The 12,194-nt window shown below is 31.7% G+C and overlaps 1 protein-coding gene across 4 annotated transcripts in view; it reads left to right on the forward strand.

Annotated features, from left to right (window-relative positions):
- The first annotated feature begins 7,587 nt into the window (after window positions 1-7,587).
- Window positions 7,588-12,194, forward strand: part of LOC143071969 (hydroxylysine kinase-like) — a 38,608-nt gene continuing 34,001 nt past the window's right edge. The window contains exon 1 of one of the 4 annotated variants that reach the window (XM_076246694.1): window positions 7,588-7,756. The gene's annotated coding sequence lies outside the window, so the exon portion shown is untranslated. Of the gene's footprint in view, window positions 7,757-9,385; window positions 9,513-9,551; window positions 9,571-12,194 lie in introns of those variants that run through there. The other 3 variants (XM_076246693.1, XM_076246700.1, XM_076246698.1) reach the window with 3 other exon arrangements.

Genomic DNA, 12,194 nt, shown 5'->3' on the forward strand with positions numbered 1-12,194 from the left:
ACGTGGAGACCATGTATATGTCATAAGGGGGTCGTAGCCGTGGTTTATTTCAATACACGGTAGTAGTGGCGGTACGCGCCTTTGTTCAAACAACACGGTGTTGAGGAAACATCTGAAAGGTTTCAACAAACGAATAATTGATGATGAAAGATTGAAATAAATTCTCAAAACACATGTAAAGCTAACAAATTGTTATTGTTGGCATTTGTTTATGTGTAGACCAATGCATGTAGGTTCTAAATACTAAGTATTAAAGACTTGGAATCTTTGAAAGGCCACTAGTCTTATTACCACATGTTAAGATAGTCGGAAATATAAATTCGTTACATAGTGTGCTACTGACCTAATACAATCTACATGGGGTCATTCAATTCCATATGGGGATTCTAGCTTCGTTATCACTCCATATTGAATTAACTGACCCCATATATATCGTATTAAATCACAAGCACACTATGTAACTAATAGTATGACGAGATCGCTAGTTTAATTATGTAAAATACCGACAGATTTATGTAGTACGAGATCTTCATCACAATCAGGTGTTGACACAGTGCTCAGATCATCAGTTCTGACTTGTTTCGTCAATTGGATCCTATCAATTGATGCTTCCTCGATCTTTTTATATATTCATGAATACGCCTTATATAAACTTCATTCTTTCGCTGAGTCAAAGTTCAAAGAGAAGTTGCTTTTCCCTTTACAGCTTTAAAACTTAACCGATCTTCTATAAATACTTGAATAACGATATAACGTTAGAGTTTCTATCCTTTTAAGTGGCAGGGGTGGGAGAGGGTAGTTTGACAGAACAATATATCCAGTTAGACTTTGTCCGGAAAAATCCTTGAGTCATTCCCGTAAAGAGTTTTCTATCTATGGATCCCATTTATTTTTCAAAAAAATACTTCTTAAAATATCATTATAAAATGCTATATTTTTTATTGAATGCAAACAGTAAGGCAATATCAATCTTCGAAACAATTTTAGCGAAAGTATAGTTCAACTGTGCACGTGAATCATGCATATTTATGATAAATTGACATTATCATAAACAGGTAAAGAAGTGATTACAGCGAAAATGAATTCCGTAATTGCGTTGGAATATTCATGAGTGCGTAAAAATGCAAAAAATCCAGAATAATTCAGTAATAACAATATGTTTTGAATGCGTTATGAACTTGGAAAAAGTACTAGATATGATGTTCATTTGAAAAAAAACATCAAATCAGATACTCAAAAACATCTAAAAGATGTTGCAAAAAAATGAGTCATGTTTTGAAGTAAGGATAAAACTGTTACAAAAATGTTGTTTTCTCTAAAAAAAAAAAAAAAAACACACAATATTACTCGTCAGAATTATTTGGTTGTACTTCAATATGTAATACGCACATAATCAATCCATTGTATCAAAAGAAACGGAAGCTACCTGCTAATAATATATGTTGAAACACATGTTGTAAATTTTCAGTTTGAAAATATTTCTTAACTCTGATATAATTTTTACAAAAATTGCCCCGCACGATATTTTTACGACCGGGCAAAAAATGAGGTTCAGATATTCAACTATCGCTTGTAAAATAGTCAGCTGTGTGAAAGGTGGTTGCATTACAACGAAATGTTTTCTGAAAATGTAAGAAATAGTTATTTACGCAAAAATAAATAGATCAAAGAGGTAGGGACAATTTTGTCTGTATTTGTTTTGAACAAATAATCAGAATTATAAAGTTGTCAAATCCTGTTTGAAAATGAGTATTGAAAAGTATATATCATACGATTAAAATATGGTTTGAAAAATTTACACGTATCCAGTGCTACATATTAATGTGGAAGGCATATGGATACACATTTGTAAATCACACATGTTTTGTCAAATTTTACATCAATGGACGTTTCTAACTTTCCAAAAGAATTTTGGTTCGGTAAACGATGTCCTTCTCATACATTTTGGGTGAGATATAAATAGATTTCCCAAACCTGGCCAAAATAGAGCTCTATTTAGGCGTTTACTGTGGGAAAACTGATGACGCAAGAGCAATTGAAAAGTATCTACACTTCTAAAATAACGAGGCCCAATTTGTTAGCCGGTATAACGTTAAAACGACGAATCAAATAATTCAACTTTATATATAACTTATATAGGACAATGGTGTTGTTAAAAATTACACCATTCCAGGCCTTTTTGTTTTCTACATAATCAATAATACCAATAATTAACAAGTTCCGGGTCGAATCTGATACCGATACCATTAGTATATGTCGCATGTAGTTTCCGTTACCTGTTGTCTTCTGTAAACCCTTTCTATCAGGAGAACCTGGAATTCTTCTAGCAGTTGTTTGAATTTATATTAAACTCTAGGACACTATTTAACAAGTCTGTTTTCTTCCACCTTTATCAGATGACAATACTAAAAATCAAGGCCAAAAATAAGGCATGGGTACTTTAATTCAGTCAGGGACCCGTGGGTGTGTTCTATAGTCTCGTATAAAAACAAGTTGACAAAAGCAATAGCACATCAATGCCGATGACCATACTGCTTAAAAGTTATTTCTAAACAACAATCGTACGTATACATTTTAAAGAAAGTATTTGTTAAACTGTGATATTTGAAATAGACATACAAATGCACAATGTTTTAATTTCATTATTTATCTTGATATATGCATTAGAAGCTTGTTTTTTTAACTGTTAACCTTTGCAGCATATTAATAAAAAAAAAAAAAATGGAAAAAATCATGTACTTACAAAATCTAAAGTTCTTTCAAGTCAACAATTTTCGGAGTGCTCCACATAATCTTTAGCATGTAACAATTTCCCAAAATATACCCATTTTACACATCTAAGTTTTAGAATACGCCAATCCGCTCATTGTTGCCGCGTGAACTTTCAATATAGTAATATTGTCTTTTCGTAAATACAAGATTTAAAGATGTGTCTGTGCAGATTAAGATAAAAAAAGAAAATATCTTTACAAAATAGGTTATCTGTGTAATTTTACTTCATTTGACAATATTGAGAATAAGTGATCTCGTTTTTTGTACATGTATTTCACAGTAGGTTTAGTCTCCGGTTGGGGTGGTTTTTATTTTCAGTCATTTTCTATTTTTTTCGAGTGAGTATGATCAAAAATGTAAACAAACAGACTTCCTTTCTAGTAAAACGTTAAAAAAGATGTTAGAAATAAAGGCAACAATAGTATACCGCTGTTCAAAACTCATAAATCCATGGACAAAAAACAAAATCGGGGTAACAAACTAAAAACTGATGGAAACGCATTAAATATAAGAGGAGAACAACGACACAAAATTAGAACCTTATATACATGAGCATAGAAGATAACATAGTATTTGTGATAAAAATATATTATCAACCCTCAATTATTTTATTTTATAAACGTTTAATTTAGTCTAGTATGCTTTATTCCAAAATATAGATTACAGCCATTTTTACTCACATACCAATGCAAATGTCAACGGAAATGCTTACACTGAATCTTTACATACTAAGATTACAGACACTTTACAAAAATATCTTGTTTTTTCATAGAAAAAGACATTTTGCATAGTAAATTTATTTTTATATGTCCGTGTTTTTTCTAGTGCGTCCGTGTTTTATCGAGTGAAAAACAAAACTCCTATGGCTAAAACTTTAATATATCACTGCATTCACGTTTAAAAAACAATGAAAAAGGTTAAAATAAAGTTCTTTGCAAAGCACAAAAAATGCATTAAATCAGTTTGATAATGCTATATTAACACGTTCATTTCGTTAAAAGGCATCGTTTATTTGTAGTCAGAGATCTTCATGTTAGCGTACAGATATGGATTCATACAGTAAATATTTCGTGATGTAAAACAAACACTTCAATTCTCAATTTTAAACTTTGTGTGAGTTAAGACATGTTGGATTGAGACGTACGTACACATAGTGTGTAACGCGGGTAAATATGTGTTTTTTTAACAGAAAGTACATCATAAGTGTTTCATTTACTATTTATCTTGATGGTAACATGTTTAATCGTTCTAGAAATTGAAATCTAGAATAATGTTCAAATGCTCCTACGCGAAGAGGTTACACAGAAATAAAGCACCACCGTACTTCATTTTCATCATAAACACAAAGAATAAAAATTTACAATGTATATTTCATGTATTTAATAGGTGTACTCATATTATATACACATTTTTTTTTTTTATCATTTCTAAAAGATCGTTTTAAAGCTTACAGATTGTATATTTCGTTGTTTTTTTAAATACATTGGATAAGTCCCCGCGTTTAACATCAGCTCAGTAGTCAGTAATTTAGTGCTGGCATGATTTATTAAAAACCTTTTCAAAATTGTTTACCTCCAATGGGGACTGGGGAATAGAAATATGGTCATTTAGGTCCTCTTCCGACCGGTAGTAAAACTCTTGCTTCAAGTACGCAGCCACCTCTGATCAGAATGGGGCGTGTAGATAGAATGTCACGCTCACTACACCACTACACGTTAAGAACCCTTGCAACAGTACTTTGAGGGTTCCGTAAGGGGGCCTGTTGCAAGGCAACATTTCTGTCAATATCCCATATACCCTCGTTTTCAGTGACAGTCTAAATTTCCCAACCTTCATCCCGAACGTCCTCTGTTACGGGACCTACCCATTGGATTTATTGTTGATTTGTTCTCGTCTTGAAAATGCATGAAATATTTTTCACTGCACTTTCAAGAAACCAACAATCAATAATTCAACATTGTCGGTTTACAAATTTAAAAATTATAAAGAGCCTAAGGTTTCAACTCTATCAAGCAAAGTTGAACTTAGATTAATTTGGCTATTTATTAGGTGCTTTTGGTCATATGTCTGCAAATATTTCGGTTCTTACACATCCTTGGTTTTCAAATATTTGACTTTGAGCGTTACGGGTGAAGGTAATCCAGAAAAGCGCTTCGGACGAATGAAGTGTTGTTTTCATTTTTCATTAAATATTCCATTCAATTCAAATAATGTTCTTTTATTTTTCAATTTATTATTTTGTTTGGGGAGGGGGGTGCTCTTTTAATAGAATATTTGGGTTAACATTTAGTTTTTAAAATTTTTTACTGTTTTTTCTTAGTTTTCTTGCTCCTATGTCACGGTAATATATATCATTCATAAAATATTCTTGACTGTAAAAACAAAGATAGCATGAAATGAAGTGGAAAAGATTATGAGTCCCTGTACTCGGTTCTATAGACCGTGTTAAAAAGGACACAGTGATTTCTTATATATCTTAATACTGCAAGGTTATGGCAAAATGTTTTCAGAATAGTTCAGAATAGGGATTATCATTAAATTGAAATGAGTTAAATTTGATCAACATAGTAATATGCTTTTGTAACTTATTAAGAATATATAACGTTGTCCTTTGGAATTTTATATACATTTACAAACTCTAGAATAAGTAGGTTTTTAAGCCCAAGAATGTCTTCTTTCTTATCACATTTTCATAAAAAAAAAAAGAAACCGGAGCATTTGGTTGAAAAACCCGGATATTATAAACATGTTAAATGTTGCTCTCGAAAAAAAAAACGACGGAAAATATAAAACACTGAATTGCAAGTAAACTACAAGGAAATTGTGCGTCGTTCGTGCTCAAAACATATATAGCATTCAGCCAGTAAAAAAATAAATCTAGGTTGATACGCGAGCAATTTATTCGCATATCAATATTAAAATCAAATTTACATAAAAGTTCTATAGCCTGCTTTTCTCATTGACGAGATCCAGTTTTCAGTTTTCAAGGGAGGTAATGTTTTTGTCACTAGATTACCCACTGAAAAAATAATAAGCAAGACAACATGTACAAATAAGTATTTTTTAGCTTGGTAAAAAAAAACCATGCTCTATTATCCAATAAAATTAGTTTTCACATGCGTATATTGACTACGGCAGAAAAATGAATTTTATCAAATTGGTATGCATTTAATGTATTTCATTAACTTAAAACACTTTCAAACACTAAAATGATACACATTTTGTTACTAATATTTTTACAATGACAACAATGTGTTACAATTCGAAATTGATATATTTGACCTAGATACCGCAACGTTCATGTTGGCTGTTCTAACTTCAAATCCCCTCCCTCTGAAAAACACGTTTCATCTATCCTGTTAAAAAGGCATGTATATAATAATTTCATTGAAACATATGATCTGACACTAAATATAAAATAAAGTATAGGTTATTATAACTGTTGTACAGAAATGACAAAATTGTTTCATATTTATGATAAAATGGATTGACCCTAGCAGGGAATCGAACCCCGTTCTCCTATTTAAAAAAATAGGCGAAATTACCAATATACCACCGAAGTTTCCAATGCATTTTACAAATACAACAAGATTGTCACTCAGTTTTAATTTTAATCATCATGTAATACAGCATTTTAAATCGTCAGATGCACAAAGGCATGCACTTTCATCAACTGTACAGGGTGTAGCTATCGCAAGTATAGTCCAAATAATTATGACGTCTGGCAAGGCTATTTTAATTTTTTTTCGGGGACGCCACAAGGCTATTTTAATTTTTTTCTTGAACTCAACAATGCTATTTTAATTTTTTTTCTGGGACGCCGTCTTAGGAAGGCGTCCCAGAAAAAAAATTAAGATAGCCTTGCCAGACGTCGTAATTATTTGGACTACCGCAAGTATAAATGAATCTCTGTCAAAGGGCCCCTCCTGCCAAGTCTCGAATGTCAGCACAACTTTATCAAGGAATCCTCTATCAGATATGAACATATTTACCAATGCTACCATAACCGGCGGAACATTTACGATTAATTTAGTAACTATAGACCTACCGATTCTCCTTGTGCGTCCACCGCTATTGACAACTGACTTGAAAATGTGCGTGTCAGAAATTGACTTCATACGAAAAGACGGTTGAATTATAACTTTTCTGTTATATTGTGACACAAATATCGTTTTAGTTAATAAATTTGTTAATTTCTGTTTCAATTTTGAATTTTAGAAAAAACAACTTTGCGAAATTAAACTGGTTTGAACTAGTTGGAAACAAATCGACAGGGAGGTTGATGGAAGAGCCTTCACAAATACTGTACACTTATACACAGCGAACATAGAAATTACCGTAAATGACCTAATCAGAATCGAAATAATTGATTATCACTCTGGCAAAAATAATCACGAATGTAATGCCTACCCATGTTAAAACTACAATAAAGTATAGCTGGCATCAATTATTTCTTAAATAAAGTACAATTCTTAAATAGGTACTGGAGTTTGAATTACGATTTTTACCCATGTCTGTGTTGTTGGGGTAAAAAGCATGATAAAAAGAGAAACTATCAACAATAACAAAAGAACCAACAACTCATGTTACTTCATTTAATTTACTGATGATTATGTATAACATATCAAAAAAATATACATACAAGCTTTTTTTTTTTTTTTAATTTTGATACAATCATCAATCTTTAAGTGTAATTATTGTCAATTTTTTAATATATCTTGTGCGTAAACAACACAACCTGTTTCGTCAATTCTTTTAAAACCTTTTTTTTTTCAAATTGGAAGGATAATATTAAATTGACTTCGATTGACAAATACGTACCCGAATTCGTCAATATATCTGATCAATGTACGTGTCCACACGTGGGTTTATTAAGGGTATATAAGCAACTTTGCATCACATGAGACTCAAACAGCCGGAATCATGGATGCACGACTGGGAGTTTTCCTTTTCTTGCTTGTGACAGTCCTACAGACAGTATTTGGTAAGTTGAAATTTTAAAGATATTATGTAAATATTATCTGTATGTAGATATCCGAAAGGTTTGTTAGTTTTACTTCCTTTTTAAAATTGAATACTTTTGAAAATTTGTTGATGGAAGAGCCTACACAAATACTGTACACTTATACACAGCGAACATAGAAATTACCGTAAATGACCTAATCAGAATCGAAATAATTGATTATCACTCTGGCAAAAATAATCACGAATATAATGCCTACCCATGTTAAAACTACAATATAGTATAGCTGGCATCAATTATTTCTTAAATACAGTACAATTTTTAAATAGGTACTGGAGTTTGAATTACGATTTTTACCCATGTCTGTGTTGTTAAGGTAAAAAGCATGATAAAAAGAGAAACTATCAACAATAACAAAAGAAAAAAAAAAGGGAAACAAAATCAGCAATAGTAAAAGATCAATCAACTGAAATTCTAGTCATGAATATATTCTAGCGTAATACATTGGAGCTTGGCTTTCTAATTTCCATAAAAACATACTGCATTCTATTTCAAAAATGAAATGCCGACTAGCGGTATTTTTTAAATACATTGTACTTATTCAAGACGAGAAAAAAAATGAATAAATAATAATACAATGTATAATAGTGCACAAATATAACATTCATTTCCTTTTCCTGTTCTGGTAATTCAAGATATATTTGGTTGAAATGCACTAGAAATTACCAATTGAGGGGAATTAACTCCGTAATTTGCTATCATTCTAACCAAAAGATATCTGGAGATTACTCGAATTACCAGACACACAGAAACCAAAGAGCTACCATTCCTACCTCAAGATGAACGTTACTTCAAATTGGATGATTAAGTTGGTTTGTTTTTTTTTCGGTCAAATTTGAAATTCTTCTAAATTGCCTGACGTTTACAAAGACTTAAATATATATAACACAGTTCACACAGATTATAAAGATGAATAAAACAAATTTTCGTTTTTGGAAAACTGCATGGAATTTTTCAATTTCAAACACTATTAATTCTCAAGCTTCAACTTATTAAAAATTTTCGTTTTGCCTTATTCTACATGTGTAACTTCCAAACATTATTTTCGAATAAAAAGAGGCAATACACTATTCAAATTCAACATGAGTCGGTGTAAGTTATCACATCGGTGAAATATAATTGTATTTAATACAATTAAAACATGTGTTACGTAGCCAAAACAAGGAGATGCAATATTCGGAAATAATAATAATTTCAGATATATGAGAAGGTATATTAGACATGTAATTACAATGTTTAAATTAATATTTACGGATGGACAATAGTATCATTTTAATATAGATAGCCTATAACCTATTAGAAGATACAATCAACAACTCATGTTACTTCATTCAATTTACTGATGATTATGTATAACATATCAAAAAAATATACCTACAAGTTTTTATTTTTTTTTTATTTTGATACAATCATCAATCTTTAAGTGTAATTATTGTCAATTTTTTAATATATCTTGTGCGTAAACAACACAACCTGTTTCGCCAATTCTTTTGAAACCTTTTTTTTCAAATTGGAAGGATAATATTAAATCGACTTTGATTGACAAATACGTACCCTAATTCGTCAATATATCTGATCAATGTACGTGTCCACACGTGGGTTTATTAATGGTATATAAGCAACTTTGCATCACATGAGACTCAAACAGCCGGAATCATGGATGCACGTCTGGGAGTTTTCCTTTTCTTGCTTGTGACAGTCATACAGACAGTAGTTTGTAAGTTTAAATTTTAAAGATGTTATGTAAATATTATCTGTATGTAGATATCCGAAAGGTTTGTTAGTTTTACTTCCTTTTTAAAATTAAATACTTTTGAAAATTTGTGCCTTTGCACTCAATGATCATATAATTATAAAATCAAAATTATTCTTAAAATAAAGGTCAAATTAGAATAGAGGATGTATAAAATTTAAACATCGGTTATGTACTATTGCATAGATCGATATTTGCCGAGTTCTAATTATTATTTGTTTTTATTCTTTACTTTGATTGTTTTATAGTTTTATTTTTGTTGGAAAAAGGGGTTAGTGTTGGGGTCGTTGTTCCAAGTAAACAAATATTGGTTTACAGACTAGCAGAATATGTTTCATACATATCAAGTTTTAAAAAAATAATACATAATTTACGAAGGGTTTTTAAGAGAAATAAGGTAAACATTAAGGTCCAGCTCTCAGCTTACAGAGGATATAATGTTATGTGCAAAACAAAGTGTATCATGTTGCTATTACAAACAAAATTCTAACTTTCTATTCATATTTTTCTTTTCCTACTGACTGTATATTTTTGTCAAAATATATTAAAATTGTTCACAATTATCATTTTATTTTCGGAAATCAATTTTCTTTTATCTTTTACACATCAACACACACTACTTAAAACTTTTTAAGGGCTTACATGGAATAATATATGTGTTGTTAATCAATGTGTCGGATTTTTTTCAAAACAAAATGGCATATAGACAAAGCAAACAATCATATATGATTCCATACATGCGCATTGCTTTCGTTTTTATATTTATTAAATGATTTTTGCGAGTTTAAGGTTCATTATAACAAATGGACAAAAATTGCTGTGTTTAGAGTACAAAAAACTACTCCGAGTACAGACTACATTCATCTATCTTTGATGGTACATGCATACTCTATCAATAAAATATATACCGAACATTTTATCCCATTTATGGATTAGTATTAAAAGTATTGCATTTCAGTGAAGAAAACAAATAACAATAGCTTCTACTTTTTTCCGCCCTACAGACTTGACGAAGTCTAATGGCAATTGGTCACGAAGTCTTGTGGCAAGTGGTCACTTTGTCTAATGGCAAATGGTCAGTGGATCTAATGGCAAATGGTCACAAAGTCTAATTGCAAATGACCAGTGAATCTAAGTAGACATGGTAACCATTTGCCATTAGATTCACTGGCAATTCGACATTAGACATGGTGACCATTTGCCATCAGATTCACGGGTCATTTGCCATTGGACATAGTGACCATTTGCCATTAGACATAGTGACCATTCGCCATTAGATCCACTGACCATTTGCCATTAGGTCCACTGACCATTTGCAACAAGACTTGGTGACCAATTGCCATTAGACATAGTGACCATTTGCCATTAGGTCCACTGACCATTTGCCATTAGACATAGTGGCCATTTGCCATTAGATTCACTGACAATTTGCCATCCAACATAGTGATCATTTGCCATTAGATTTACTGACCAATTGCCATTAGACATGGTGACTATTTGCCATTAGATTCACTGACCATCTGCCATGGTGACCATTTGCAATTAGATTCACTGGCCATTTACCATTAGAAATAGTGACCATTTGCCATTAGATTCACTGGCAATTCGCCATTAGACATGGTGACCATTTGCCATCAGATTCATGGGCCATTTGCCATTGGACATAGTGACCATTTGCCATTAGACATAGTGACCATTCGCCATTAGATCCACTGACCATTTGCCATTAGGTCCACTGACCATTTGCCACAAGACTTGGTGACCAATTGCCATTAGACATAGTGAAAATTTGCCATTAGATTCACTGGCAAATCGCCATTAGACATGGTGACCATTTGCCATCAGATTCACGGGCCATTTGCCATTGGACATAGTGACCATTTGCCATTAGACATAGTGACCATTTGCCATTAGACATAGTGACCATTCGCCATTAGATTCACTGGCCCAAAAAGCAAAAAGTGTCGGACAAAAAGCAAAATAATCGGACAAAAAGCAAAACGGACAAAAAGCAACGGACAAAAAACAAAAGTGTCGGACAAAAAACAAAATAATCGGACAAAAAGCAAAACGGACAAAAAGAAACGGACAAAAAGCAAAAGTGTCGGACAAAAAGCAAAATTATCGGACAAAAAGCAAAAGCGGACAAAAAGCGAATTGCGGACAAAAAGCACCGTATCACACGTTAATATCCATTCTCAAGTTTTTGAAAAACGAGACAAGTAGTAACCATTTCCTTGTGTTATATGTGCTTTAGCAGTTGTCTTAAATTTCAAGGAACTTAATACTTACAGCTATTTACCGACTTGTCCACCATGCTGAAATATAATTTTTGTTTAATATTGCATGAAAACCATAGTAGATAAATGAGAGGTAATGTTTTACAGACGAGCTAGTTCCTGGTAAAATTATGTTTTATTAACACAAAGACATTTATATGCGTTTTTTAATCTGAATTTATATTCGGATAACCAACTTAGCACACGTCGGACATTTAAATGAATCATTTTATTATGCATTATAAATATAGTTTATATGTTTTTCATATATAACCTTATTGTGCAAATTTAAACAAATGGCTTATTGTCCTACTGCTTAAGTGTGGAAACAAGAGTGCAAAGATCTACAAACAATAGGTAGGATTGT

Source organism: Mytilus galloprovincialis, chromosome 4 (assembly GCF_965363235.1).
Source record: "Mytilus galloprovincialis chromosome 4, xbMytGall1.hap1.1, whole genome shotgun sequence".
NCBI classification, from domain to species: domain Eukaryota; kingdom Metazoa; phylum Mollusca; class Bivalvia; order Mytilida; family Mytilidae; genus Mytilus; species Mytilus galloprovincialis.